Source organism: Neomonachus schauinslandi, chromosome 5, assembly GCF_002201575.2.
Source record: "Neomonachus schauinslandi chromosome 5, ASM220157v2, whole genome shotgun sequence".
Taxonomy (NCBI): Eukaryota; Metazoa; Chordata; class Mammalia; order Carnivora; family Phocidae; genus Neomonachus; species Neomonachus schauinslandi.
In genome coordinates, this window is record NC_058407.1 from 143,653,078 (window position 1) to 143,668,610 (window position 15,533).

A 15,533-nucleotide genomic window follows, 5' to 3' on the forward strand; every position below is an offset into this window, starting at 1 on the left:
TGTGTCTCTGTGTGGATTCTGTATGTCTGTGGGTCTCTGTGTGTGGGTGGGGGGGGGGGTGTCTCGGGGTCTCTCTTTTACCTGGATATATAGTTTCCTTAACAGTGTATACTTTTTCCCCAACAATTGTACCCTGATACCTTTGGAAATTCTCTGAAATACTTTTCCTTTTACTATGGTAATAAGCCTTCAAAAAAACATAATTGAATTCAGATATTAAATACTGTAAGCACTATCATTTAGCTTCTGATGAAAATGTGCATTATTGTGTTTGAAACGACACACACACACACACACACAAAGCAGTGAATCAAAACAACATTTTTTTCCCTTCCTCCTGTGAAGTCTTTGTGTGGAATAACTCAATCTCTTTTAGGCTGCATTCTCTGTGATGTGGGAAATGGAACCAGGGCCATTATGCAGCGCTAAGATGTGGTTTCCAATTCTGCAGCACTGTGGGAATCTGCTCCACTGTAGGTTTTATCACCTTTCGATGTGCCAAGGATTTCTAGCAGGGAGAGCTCGACTCTAATCATGGTGGGAGGCCGGTACAGGGAGAGGACACGAGACTTGGAGTGACTCCTTTACTCACTCATTTGATCAAACAGTACTTATTGATCACGCAGGCTGGACACTCAGCTCACCAGATAAGAAGGACAGGGTCTGACTTCACGGAGTGTGCCGACGCCGCTTCTCCTCTTGGGGGGGGTTTTCATGTTGGCAAAGTTATTAACTTCCCTGACCCTAGTTTCTGATCTGTGCAGCCCAGGTGAGCCGATAGGGTGATTTCGGGCAAAATTGGGGGCATAGTCCAAGCTCCCTGCTTGAGCAAGGTGGGTCAAGTTGGTCATCATTTTCTTATCCTTCCCCAAGTGTTGTGTTTGTTTGTTTGACCGGGATGGTCCTCACTTGTCCTCTTGGCTGATTCACGAGCTCTAGGCTATGCTGGAGGTCTACTGGACCTTGTAGATTTATGCTCTAAGGTGGCTAGGAAGTCCTGAACTTTTTAGGGTTTCATGCACAGCAAGTTGGTCATAAGATGCTGTCAGGCGGAGGTGTTAGAGGGAAAAGAGAGACATTTCCAAGGCAAGCCATTTCATCCTCTGTCTCTTGATGTTTCTATCCTCCTCTCTTTCAGTAGCATGTGGGTGGTTAAGTACAGGGTTGGGAGAGGGATAGAACTTGGGGGAAGTGGCAAGTATTCTGATGAGTGGGAGCCTTCCTGGGACCTCGATCAGTCTTGTTCAAAACATATACTCAGAAACAGACTTGAGGAGTTCTACTGTCATCCCTCATATATGTTTTTCATAGAATAAAAACAGGCTGATACTCCACATTAACCTCAGGGATCTGGAAGCTTACCTTTTCCGATTTCCCTTGTAGCCAGATGTGGTCTGTGAACAAAGTCAAGCCAGAGGTGGAAGTGTCCTGAGGGTCTTCTTAAAAGGAAGGGGCATGTCCCTTCTCTGCCTTTCCTCCGTCTTGTGAGCTGGAATCTGATTATGAATGCAAGCCTTGAGGAGGCTCTCTACAACCATGAGGTCTGCATTCCAAGTATGGGGGAACACTGAAGTAGGAAGAACCCAGGTCTCTGAAATCATATAGCTACTCCACTAGTCTTAGCTTATCAACCTCTCTGCTATGCACAAGATGGAAATAAACTGATTTCCCTTCTTTTTTCCTTCTGTTTGTTATATATGGCTGAATCTCTCAATACATTCTTATTTTTTTTAAGATTGATTTATTTATTTGAGAGACAGAAAGAGCACAAGTTGGGGGGAGGGGTAGAGAGAGAAGGAGAGAGAGAATCCTCAAGAAGACTCCCTGATGACTGCAGAGCCTGACATGGTACTTGATCCCAGGACCCCGAGATCATGACCTGCGCCAGAATCAAGAGCTGGACACTTAACTGACTGAGCCACCCAGGTGCCCCCCAATACATTCTTATTTTAAACACAGAGAAATAGTCTCAGAGAGAGCATGTGACTTAACAAAGGTCCCAAAGACAAGGCTGTGACTAGAATCCAGCTCTCGTGACTTGACGTATACACCTCTCCCAATAATCCCAAGCTGCCTCTTGTGCATTCTGGGTCAGCTGTAAAATCAGAAATGTTGGACAAGTAAGATAATATATCATTGGGATTGATAGAGGATCACCGGCAGATGACAACATGAAAAAAAAAAGTCAAATAAATGAGTGTAATGTATTATGGATATTCTGGAACTAGTTGATATCCAAAAATTGGTAGATTTTTTTTCCTTTTCTCTCTCTTTTTTAAGAATGAAGTAAGACAAATTGAGAAATTAATCCATCAGCCAATATTGATTTCCTTGAAAATGCCTGGCCTCGAACAATTACACCTACCGACTGGTTGATATAACAAGTTTGCGACTTGAAATGAATTGGCATAACTTGGTTTTGGTAGAGTCCCAGAGGTGCGTATGTTGGTAAAGTTCAGTTGAGTTCATAATACTGCTTTTCAAGAAAATTCCTTTAGAAACTCGGTCTAGAGAAAGCAGGATTATAATAGCCCTGTGGGATGTGTACGCACAATTAAGTGACTTTCCCTGCCAATTTGGTTTTCTTCTCATGCTGTGGTGACATTTCCTTCATGCTGGAACATTTTGTTTTTAAAACAGGGAATGGACTGTAAAATGGGGCAGTATGTTGTGGCAGAGATTAATAGGTGAAAAAATGCACTTGGTGTTAGTTGGTTAATTGTTCTCTAATTGTTGGTATCTTCGTAGAGTCAGGGCACTGTTTGAGATGTCCTTAGGGGGAAGCCAGTGTCTGACAGAATGTGGGCTGGAGAACTCGTCTCCAAAATTCCATGGAACAGGCAGAGTGATGAGTGAATTGGAACCCATTCTGTTAAAATGGTACCTCTTTGAGAAACCGGTCCTTGATATGTGCAGGTCTTGTTTATCTGACCTTCCTCATGCTAGCAGACACCCTGGGAGTTTTATTGTTGGAATGCACATTGCGGTATGTGATAGGAACTCCTTAGAAGCAGACCTATGGGAATGTCTACCAAACCTTCTCCGTGAGCCAGACTACTGCATTATCATTCAATCCTCAGAGGACAATATTATTATTGCTATTGTTTTTGTCTTCTTATTATCATTGTTTTGCAAATGTTTATTGGTAACCTGCTTAAGGTCACATGCCCAGGAAATATAAGAAGCAGAATTTAAACCTAGTTTTTTTTTTTCTTTTCCCTATCCAGTTTATGACAATGAAAAAATTATGGAAATAGGGGAAATTCAGAGGGCTGAAGATTGGTATGTAGTTGAGAATTTAGCGATGTGTGTCAAAAGCTTTGAAATTTGTACAACTGGAAGACAGATCTTATATGTTCTCCCCACCAAATACACACACACACACACACACACAGACTATTTGAGGTCATGGGTTTGTTAATTAACTTGATTGTGGTCATTTCACAAAGTATACTTATATGAAAACATGTTGTACACTTTAAATGTATATATTTTTGTCAGTTGCCCCTTAACAAAGCTGGGGGAGGGTAAAAGTGTGACTCAGAGAAAGTAGGGAAATCCATTTCATAAATTTTTGTGGGTATAGTTTATCCTGTCTCAGACTGCTCACTAGTGAAACCCTCTCCTCTATGCCGCCTCTTTCAAGATGTTGATTGACACCTGACACTATGTGGCTCCGCTGAGAACAATCTTTTAAAGACACAAATGTGGGAGATAATAGCCCTTTGTACTGGCTGTAACGAAATGCTTATTACTTTAAAATGAACATAACCTGTGAATTATCATTTCTGTTTCTAGAAATGTGTCCTAAGGAAATCATTGGAAGTGTCATATTCCTCTTGAAGGGAGAAAAGGAAGTAGAGATGTTATTTTACAGAAAGAAAGCAAGATTCAATTTAAAATTTAATTGTGCGTTTGTTCATTGGTGGTGGTGGTGGTGGTAGTTCTAAAGAGCAGCTAGGATTTGCGCTCATCCAACAAAAGGGGACCTCTATAAGAAAGGAAGGAAGTTAAGTATTAGCAGTGCAGCTGAATTCTGAGTTTTCCTTCCTGTGGATCTTCTTCAGAAGTCTTTTAATGCCTGCAATACAATTTGGGTATTAACTTCTCTTGGCTGTTTTGCCTCTGTGCCAACACAAATGTGGGAGGCTAACAGTACCACTAACATGCTCTTTGAGATTTCCGCTTCCCCCATGACCTTGAGCAGTAGCTCTTAGCCTCACAAGGAGGTCTTAGGCTACGTTGGCCCCCCCCCCCCCCCGATGTTCATTTCTTCTCTCCTCACATTTTGCCTCCTCACAAAACCCAGTAATGAGGAACCTGGGATAAAGTAATTAGACTGTATGTGACTAAAGTGGCTGCCAATTATGCTGATGGAACTGAAGTCTTATTAGACTAATAAGGTTTTCTCAATTGGACTTGGAGCTCTTGGTTCTTGATGCTGTGAATATTCCATGGAGAAGTTGCCCAAGTATTTAAAATGAGTTCACCTAAGGATAAATGTTCACCTTGGATAAAGTAGAGTGAGTTTTGGAGCCAGAGATAAGTGGGTTCACACTCAAATTCTGCCACTTATCAGCTATTTGACCTCAGGCAAGTCATTTAACTTCTCAGAGTCTCCTGCCCTGTCTGTAAGATGGCGATAGAAATTCCCACCCTCCTGAAAAGATTACGATGGCAGCTAAATGGTTTTAAAACTACGCAAACCTCAGTATTTTACATGAGTTGTCTTAGTATTCTTACTGTCAGACATGGTTACTTAATCATACTACGTAAAAACAATTGAAAAAATCATGTAATTATACGACTAGTATGAGAAATCTCTCAACAGTCTTAGCTTTGAAGACAGATCTACATTTGGATCTCAGCCCCAATATTGACAAATGCTAATGATTTGCCTATTTTTAACCTCAGTGTTTCTCTCTTTAAGTCAGAGTAAAAATAATAACAAGAGCAGTTATGACGTGTGACAATGTTGAGAAGACTAAATAAACTATTACATGAAAAGTGTTTACCACACAGCCCTGCTCAGGAAAAGCCTACCTATTACTGGTGGGACCAACGTATTATTGAGATCGTTATTTTCAGTTGTACTTGAAATGTATTGGTGCTGCAGATTTTCCAATGTGAAGTTGTCCAAATAGACAAAACATGCCTACCTTGGAGACTGTGGGACTATTCAGGTATTGTGTATTCTGTGTATTAAGATTATTCTAGATATAATTCAATCAAATTAGTTTAAGTTCTTTTCTCATATAATGATTAAGTCTAGAGTTAAAGTCAGGTTCTTACATATCTGGATCCAGGACCTCAAACCTCATCAACAAAAATCTCTTTTCATCTTTGATTATGTATCTCCAAGTGTGCCTTAGTTCTCTCTGGGTGGAAAGTAACATTCTGTCTTCCAGTACTCAAATCTGAGTCCCAGGGAAGACTCTGATTAGCTCTGCTTAAGCCCATTTTTTAAAAGTCTTGTTGTGTCTTTGATTTGCATTTCCCTGATGATGAGTGATACTGAGCACCATTTCATGCATCTGTTGACCTTCTATATGTCTTCTTTGACAAAATGTCTATTCAGGTCTTCTGCCCATTTTAATCGAATTATTAGAGGGGAGAGGATGGGGGGAGAGGTGAAATAGATAAAAGAGATTGAGAATACACTTACCTTGATGAACACTGAGTAATGCATAGGATTGTTGAATCATTACATTATACACAAATGTAATTGTACACTAGTTGTACACTAATATAACACTGTATGGGTTATATTGTACACTAATTGTACACTAATATATCACTGTAGGTTAATTATACTTCAGTTCAAAAAATGTGCTATGTCAACTGGAGTTGCTGTCCTCATCTGTGGTGTTGAAAGCTCTCACGGGCATCTTGATCAGAGATCTCTAAGTTGTCATAGAGCTCATACCTTCATCTGTGCTAATCAGCAAGAGAGTCCCTTACCTCTCTGATCAGCAAACTCCTATTTATAAATTTTCTCTAACTGTATTTTCTGATAACAGTTTTTAGGAAGGGAATGGAATAGAACTTTGGTATCTAGTGCTGAATTTTTCCTTCCTTAGGAAAGAGAGAAATTCTAGTATAACCTGAGAATGTCTATTTATTCTGCAAACACATTTCAACCATCTAATATGGCGTAGGACATTTTAACCATCTAATATGGCCTAGGGATTGAGGGTAACATCTAACCATCTAATGTGGCCTAGGGATTGAGGGCAACATCTAACCATCTAATATGGCCTAGGGATTGAGGGTAACATCTAACCATCTAATATGGACTAGGGTTTGAGGATAACATCTAATCATCTAATATGGCCTCGGGATTGAGGATAACATTTGGCCGCATGAGGCTCCCATGTCTAGAATGACAAAAGTTACACAAATGATCAAAGTTAATTGTGGTAAGCATTATGAGGGCAGTGAGTGGAGGGACAGCAGGGGCTGTATTTGTGGAACCTGAGAAGTTTTTGGGAAGAGCTGCTCCATGATCTGGGTTCTACAAGATGAGTAGAAGTCATCCTGTCATTGAATGAAAAGCAGAAACCATTCCATCTGGTTAGTTGCTCTCCAACTTGTGGCCTGTTGGGCATATCTGAAGAGCAGCTTCTTCAGAGGTCCACTGATCTCCTGGTATAGCCGTCTCAGGCTTGATCAAGGTGGGCCCATCCAGCTAAGCCAAGAAGAAACAAAAGGGGAAAAATAAGGAAAAGCGAGAATGAAAGGAATGAAAAAGGAGCAGAAACTTGTTTACCCAGTGTCTGTATCCCAATGAGAAGAGATTGAGCTGCCAATAATTGAGCAGGGCTCTCTGATGATATAGATTAAACCAGAAGGGCCAACAGTAAACAAGATGAACTTCAAAAGAGCAGCGTCTCTGCTCTCTGGGGACCTCCATTAGCGAGTCACCAGATAGGCAATTACTGTACAGTTCTTGTAATGACCGGGATCAAACACAAGCATTCTGCACAGTAGGCAGTCAGAAAGCAGCCAGACAAAAAACTGTGAAAATATGCCATTAAATCTTAATTATTCTTCAAAGGAAAACAAGCACAACTAGGGGGCAGAGAAGGAAGGAATATTCTGAGCCTTACTAATGCCTGGGGCTCAGGGCAATAGTACAGCTACTGTTTCAACTCTCATATTTACTTAAAACTGAGCATCTCATTCTGACTTGAGTTGGGCTAGGGAATTCAGTTTATATAAGCACCCCAGTTTCTCTGACCCCCTATATCTCCTCCTGGAGGGTTTGAAGGCTATGGTATCTGACCAAGTTTGAATAAAAATGGTTGCTTTTCTAACATAACGTAATTTTAAAAAAATTAAAAAGTAAATATAAAAGCAAGTATCTCATCATCCAGAGTTGACTTCTGTTGATTAGATTCAGATTGGTCTTTTAGCACCTTCAGAAATAATGTCCTCCGATCTGTAATTCACAAGTACCAATTGTCATGCTAGCCATGTGTCATTTCCCTGAGGCATACATCTGAGATGTCCTTGATTGGTGCGTGGAAGCCATTGACATCCCAAACTCAATATGTGGTACTGGTTAAATGGAAGATTTAAAAAACTCAAAAGGTATTGATTTTGAATCGTGTGTGTGTGTGTGTGTGTGAGAGAGAGAGAGAGAGAGAGAAATTGGAATTGTACAGAAATACAAATTTAAATCCTATTTTGATCACTTAGAGCAGGATTTTAAATATCCTGTAGCCATAAGGAGAGGCTAGCTTAGGGTCCTCCAGTGGAAATACAATGTGAAACATATATGTAATTTTAAATTTTCTAGTAGCCACATTAAAAAAGGAAAAAGAAACAGGTAAAATTAATCATAATAGTATGTTTTTTTAGCCCAACATATCCAAAATACTTTTTCAATATAAAATTATCAGTGACACATTTGACCTATTTTTGGTACTCTCTGAAATCCAGTCTGCATCCAGCCTTCCAGCATACCTCAGTTTAAACTAGCCACATCTCAGGTACACAGGAGGCTGGTGGTTATATCATGTTGGACCGTGCAAGGCTAGCCCGTGTCCCCAGTCCCACTCTGGGCCATTTCTACCTACAGACACCCATTTAAGAAAACTGCTGCGTATTGCATAGGTTCTAATGCAGGGTCTCACGAGCTTAGCAAAATGGATTTGACTCGAATGACCTAAACAAAGAATCCTGTGATTCTTGAAAGCCTTGAAAGCCCCACCCAGTAATGGTGACTGTGGTCTACTGGGTTAGTGGGATCCTCTCCATGGAGGAATTACAACTTGAGACAAAGGGAAACCACTTAAGCCTGTTTCAGCTCCCTCACCCTCTGTGCTCCAATTAGGAGCACTCTGTGGGGAGAAAGGGAGAGTTGTGCTCCCAGGACATTGATGTGCACAAGAATCACCAAAGTGCTTGTGATAATGCAGATCCCCTGGCCTTCATCCCAGAGATTCTGATTCAGTTTGGGAGTATCTATCTTTGTAACAAGCTACCCTTCCAGTTTGTAAGAAGTCATTAAAGAAGTCGCCAGTTGAGCTTTGAGAGATTGATTAAGGAGACACACAACCCTGTCATCTTATTCTCTGGTACCCACCTTGTTCTCCCTGTGATCCTTCACGGTTGGAGCAGGAGGGCGAGGAGGGGAAGAATGGGAGCAATGTCTCATCTGCCTCTCTGATTGGAACATTTAATTTCCCTCAATCATCCGACCCTCTCCACTATGTAGTTTCATTTACAATGTGGAAAATATTTAGAACGTTTAGATAATCCAGATTTAACCCCAACATGTGTTTTCCACATTCCTTATTTGTCTATGGCTCCCTTCACAAGCCTTAGATAGTTAAATCAAGGGGCACAATCTCAGCTCCAAAGGTGTTTGTGAAAGACTGGACAGACCCCTCAAGAGAAGATGATGGTATATGACTATAGTCTGCAGGAAATGGTACAGACAAGAGCCATGCCGGGAAGATCAGGGATGCTTTGAAAGTATTGTTTACATCCTCTTAGCTCACCCACAGCTAATTGTCTCAGTAACCACACTATGACCATGAATACAAAAGCATCATTCTTGCACCTGTTCATTTAATCTACCCATGATTCCTTCACCTGACCAAAGAGTTCTTCGGGAAGAAAATTAAATAATCAAGCCTCACTGGTTCTATAATAAATAGTATAAACTCGCATTTTAGAAGGCATCCTCACACATGGTTCATATCTATGGTTCACATATGTGTGATATAGATTTGAACAACAATGAAGCTTGATGTTCTTAGTGTTAACTTACTTTAGAAAGTATATCACTGATTCAGGAAATATCTCCACATACGTTCTCTCTTCTGACCCTGGAAACATCCCTGAGGTTGGAAAGAACAAGTAACAGTAGGTTAGGACATGGAGCCCCTTACGTGTGAAATCACACAACTATTTGGTGTCACAGCCAAGGCGAGGATGCTGGTGTGTTGCCTCTTACTCAAATCTACCACCTCTTGCCGCCACTCTCTCAAGGAGGGGTAGATTCTCACATACACCTGGCTTCTGTGTTATTTCTGAGATTCCTAACTTCGTCCAAAATGATGTTTTTGAGAAGAGATTCTGGCCTGACCACAGGGCTCCTGGAAATGGCTCCAATGAGCGACAGTGAGGACAGCCCCTGCGGAACTTGTGTTTCAAATCTGTCTATAGAAATGAGTGAGAACCAGGAGCTGCTTTCCTCTTTCAACCCCTAGCTGGCCCGCTGGACAAGAAAAGAAAACACTTCCAATTATACAGTTTGACTGCCGTGACAAGGGCTCCAAAGGAAAATGGCCCCTTTCTTTCCCTTTCATCCCAAACTCAGTGACATCAGACTGCTGAGGGTGACGGTTGCCTTGTGAAGGAGTCCATAGGAAGGGCTGCCTGAGCTATGGCCTGATGAGCAGGGTGTATCCTACGGTGGTGAATTTTCTTTGTCCCACAAGATGAAAGCTGTCAAAGGAGCAAGAGGAATATTCCAGAGAAAGCAGCAGGCTGATTGGTTACATGGACACACTCTCACCTTACCTCCTGGCCCCTGTGCTAAAGACTGCAGAGCTGGGATCATGCTCATGGGACCAAGCCTGTGGAGGGGGGCTTCAGCTTAAGCACTCTTCTTCTGTTTCATGGCAAGTGAAGTGCCCTGTGTTTTCCAGTGGATATGGTCTGTCTGTGCTGGTTCCATGTTTGGCTGAGTAAGGCAAAGCCCAGATTTCTGGAGCCTATGTTAAAGTTAAGCCCCTGTTGGCTGCATTATCTCTGGGAGGCAGGGATGAATCTGCTTGTACCTGGGATGTATCTCATAGCTGTGTCTACCTCTCTCATTTGGCAAATGTGGGCCCTCAACCTGAGAGGCCAAGGGACCCTTTCAAAATCACCTGGAGAGGAGAAAGGACGTGATTCTCCTGCCTTCTGGTCACCTATGGTTCTTCTTTTCCAAATCAGTCATGTACCTGCCATCTAGATGTTTATGGGCCTTTGTCTGGATACTTGGAATAAAGTCCCAGTTCCTTTCCTGGACTTACACAGCTCTGAATAAGCTCTGGTCCGTAGCCTCATGTTCTGCATCTTCTTTTTTTTTTTAAGATTTTATTTACTTATTTAGAGAGAGAGCAGGATGAGGGGAGGGGAGGGGTAGAGGGGGAGGGAGAGAGAGAATCCCAAGCAGACTCCTTGCTGAGCATGGAACCCAGCATGGGGCTCGATCTCATGACCCTGAGATCATGACCTGAGCCGAAATCAAGAGTCAGAGGCTTAACTGACTGCGCCACCCAGGCACCCCTCATCTTCTGCATCTTCTAATCTTACTGTCTATTCAGTTCCCCGAGCCATGTTTGTCTTGTTTTGTTCATTGAACACAACACTTCGTCCTCAGAGCATTTTCCCTACTGCTGTCTCTGTCTGCAGTGCCCTCTCTTTGGTCCATCCATAGCTGATGCCTTCCCATCCTACAGACCCTGGCTCAGAAGTCACCTCCTCAGAGAGGCTTTCCCTGATGGCTGTATTCAAAGTTGTCCACACTGGCTATCACATTACCCTGTTTTTCTGTTCTCTTAATATTGACCAACATCTGAAAGAACCTTCTGACATGGGTGTTCAATTTCCATGTTTGCTCCTCTCCCCACAGACTGAAATCCCCGGGAGTGTGATACTCATCACTCCACCCCCAGTACCTAGAATGGGGGTCTTTCAAATAGGAGATGTTCAATTCCTATATGCTGAATTAATTGATAAATAAGTTGCACCTATATTTGCAAGTGAATATTTTTTTGAAATCAGGAACATCTTGCACTTGACACCTTAGTCATTTTGGGCTGCTGTAAAAAGGTGTCCTAGACCGAGGAGCTTAAACAGCAGAAATGTTTTTCTTACCATGCTGGAGGCTGAGAAGTCTAAGATCTGGGTGCCAACATGATCAGCCTCTGGGGAGAGCTCTCTTTCTGGTTTGCAGATAGCTAGCTGCCTTCTTGCCATGTCATCCCATGGTGGGGAGAGTGACCCCCCGTCTTCCTCTTCTTATAAAGCCACTATCCCATTAAAAGAGTTCCTCTTTCACAACCTCATCAAAACCTATCCACCCCCCCCCCCCAGAGGCCCCATCTCCAAAAAACCATCACATAGAAGGTAAGTGTTTCAACGTAAGATTTTTACGAGAACACAAAAATGCAGTCTATCGCAGTATCTACCTTTTGGATGGTAGTGTTTCTTTTCACTGTATTTAGAAATCTAAATACCTAGATATCTGTAACTGTACCTATGAGTATATGGATGTCTATCACTCTCTCTGTCTGGGGTTTACCTCTTTAGAACTATCTTATGAACTCTTCAACTTCTTTAGGAGTTGACACCCCACTCTTGACTGACGTTACTGCTTGCTCAACTCCAGCACAGAGCTGCTGTATTGATTTTTCAAAAAAAACAAAAACTAAATTTGAAATTTTAGTAGTTTCCATTTTGGAACTCTGAGAATTTTGTGACAATTCCGGAACAAGTAGAGTCTTCTCTTAATGTTATTTTTTTTTTTAAGATTTTATTTATTCATTTGAGAGAGAATGAGATAGAGAGAGCATGAGAGGGGGAGGGTCAGAGGGAGAAGCAGACTCCCTGCTGAGCAGGGAGCCCGAATGCAGGACTCGATCCTGGGACTCCAGGATCATGACCTGAGCCGAAGGCAGTCGCTTAACCAACTGAGCCACCCAGGCGCCCCTTCTCTTAATGTTATTAAGTCAAACTTGGGATCACCAGTGAAGAAAAAGCTTCTGTTCAATGGATCATAAAATGTTAACATAAATGACTTGGTCCCCATTAGTTTTGTAGGGGAAGTGATTTTCATGGGATTATGGACACCTGCTCACCCAAAGTTTCCTTCCCACTCTTCTCTCTGCACCTTTTCTCTTTCTTCATTTTCTTCTCCCTTTTTTTCTGCTTTTTCTTCCCTTTCTTTTATCTCTCCGTCTCTCCATCCCCTTTCTCGCTTATGAAACGGGCTTCTTGAAGCACTAAAATCTACATTTTAAAATGAATGCATGCTCACATTCCTCGACGGGTAAATGATTTTCAAAAAGCTCACTCTTCAAGGCAATTTCTAAAAGGAAATCCTCACTTTCTCAATACAAAAATCACTCTCGCCAGGCAGGCTTCAGATAAAGTGATCACTGTGCTCCCAATTATACAAGATGCTGTATTTTTACAAAGGAGCTTACCTTGGAGAATAGAATTACTCTTTTTTTCCCCCTGAGTTAAATGTTGTTCTTGCAAAATGGCTATATTCTTTACTCAGGACACATATAATTTCCCATGATAACCGCAATAAATAAATACAGCTCCATCAGGAAGGGAGGCAAAAGCCTGTGTGGTTTAATATTATCTGAGTGACAGAGCACCCCAGATTACAAAACACAAGGAAAATAACACAAATGACAAAGAAATGAGGATGCAGACAGGATAGCATTTGGTTCCTGCTCTGTCTATGGAGGGACCCTTGCCCGCAAGGAGAAAACTCAGGTGTGCATTGCGATTGGACACCTAGTAGCAAATGCGGTTTTATGGATGTTCTTGGGAAGGCAAAGAAGAACTCATTCCAGCCCAGCCTCCATGTGGACATGTTTTCCTTTTGCCTCCGAAACTGCAAATGTTTCCCCTGTGCCATTTGGTAATGAATGCCCAGCTTCGTGACAAGAAGGCCAAAGAGCTTTGTTTTGTATCTACAGAATTTGCAAAGAGATTAACGGGGTCTAAAGGAATAAAGAACATCTGGAAACACGGGCTTTGTGTTTTCCTTGAGTGTGCTTGAAAGCTGAGCACTGGGGAGAGGACAACTGAATTTACTTGCACCTTGAAAAGCCTAGTACCTCTGTCATTCAAACAGGTAAATAGGATAGGATCGGCCAAGTCCCTACTGGCAGTACTGGGAGCCCCAGTGGTGACTGCTAGTTTAATTTGTTCCAGCCTTCTCCAATCTGAGTAGTATGTGAAGGGGGCAGTAGGAAGATGCAGTTGGTGGCTTCATTTCAGTCCAGCAAAAAGAGACTGGGAATTTGATGCACACTGATCACGGTTCTAGGTGCTCTGGGGAACAAAATTAAATCAGTCTTTTCTTGCCGTGATGTATGTTAAGAATATAGAGGGAGAGAAGCAGATCTTTGCACAGTATTGGTCAATAAATGTCAACCAGTATATTTTACTTACTTGATTTATTTGACAATCGCTCCCACCAGAATGTAAACTCTCGAGGGCAGGGATTCTGGATTTGGGGTAGGAGGGTTAGTTTGTTCACCGTTGTGTCCCATTCACTAGACCATAGTAAGCCCTGAATAGATCAGTGCTGTATCTGCAGTTAGGCAACTGTTAAGACTCAACAACAGGAATATAACCACCTAAAAAAATGGGCCAAAGCCCTTAACAGATACTGCACTAAGGAAGATGTACAGATGGCAAGTAAGCATATGAAAAAAGAAAAAAAGCTCAGCACCCTGTGTCATCAGAGAAATGCAAATGAAAACAACAAGATGCCATCCCACATCTGTTAGAATGGCCTGAATCTGGAACACGGACAACAGCAAATGCTGACAAGAATGTGGAACGGCCAGAACCCTCATTCACTGTTGGTAGGAACGCAAAACGGTGCCGTCTCTTTGGCAGACAATCTGGTGGTTTCATACACAACTAAACATACTCTTACCGTACCATCCAGCAGTCTCACTCCTCGGTATTTATGCAAAGGAGCCAAAAGCTACGTCCGTACAAAAACCTGCGCACAGATGTTTATAGCAGCTCTATGGATAATTGCCCAAACTTGATGTCCTTTGGTAGCCAAGTGGATAAGTAAGCTGTGGTACATCCAGACAATGGAATATTAGTAAGCACTAGAAAGAAATGAGCTACCAAGCCATGAAAAGACATAGAGGAAGCTTAAATGCGTATTACTAAGTGAAAGAGGCCAATCTGAAAAGGCTACGGCATGGTCCCAACTATAGGACACTCTGGAAAATATAAAACTGCGGAGACAGTAAAAAGTGCAGTGGTTGTCAGGAGCTTCAAGAGGAGGGATGACTAGGCAGAGCACAGAGGATTTTTAGGGCAGTGAAAATAATCTGTAGGATATGATAATGATGGACACATGTCATGATATGTTTGTCTAAATGCGTAGAATGTGCACCACCAAGAGTGAACCCTAATGTGAAGCGTAGAATGTACACCACCAAGAGTGCACTCTGAACTTCGGGTGCATATGATGTCTCTGTGTAAGTTCATCCATTAAAACAAATGTGCCACTCTGGTGGGGATGTTGATAGTAGGGGAGGTGGTGCACGTATGGGAGCTGTGATTTTGCTGTGAACCTAAACCTTCTCCACAAAATTAGTCTTGCTAAGAACAAGCAAACAAACAAATCATTGTTGAATGAATGAGCTGGTGAAGTAGATACAAAAGCTAATGTGGAGGGGAGCCTGGGTGGCTCAGTTTGTTAAGCGACTGCCTTCGGCTCGGTTCATGATCCCGGAGTCCCGGGATCGAGTCCCACGTCAGGCTCCCTGCTCAGCAGGGAGTCTGCTTCTCCCTCTGACCCTCCTCCCTCTCATGCTCTCTGTCTCTCATTCTCTCTCTCGCAAATAAATAAAATCTTAAAAAAAAAAAAAAAAAAAACTAATGTGGAGATTCAAGGGCAGGATTGTTCCAATAGGTAGGCTCTGGGTGAAACGGTATTTGAGCATAGCCTTAACTGATGAAACAATGTTGTTGTTGTTGTTGTTGTTTTATAAAAATGACATCATAGTATGAATTAACTTTTGGAAAAGGAAGAACAAGTCAACAGGCAGTGGTTTCATTTCCATAGAACCATGAGTGCGATTCATGTGAATTCTTTTTTTTCACACGTGGCTTACGTGGAACCTTGCTTCTCTCAGTTAGCATGCACGTGTTCATGTTTCTGTGCACGCCTTCCTATGTATTATTTTCGGTAAAAGTGTGAGATCCTCTATCAAGTCAGCCAAACCATGATTAACTCAAGTATTCAATGATTTGGATTT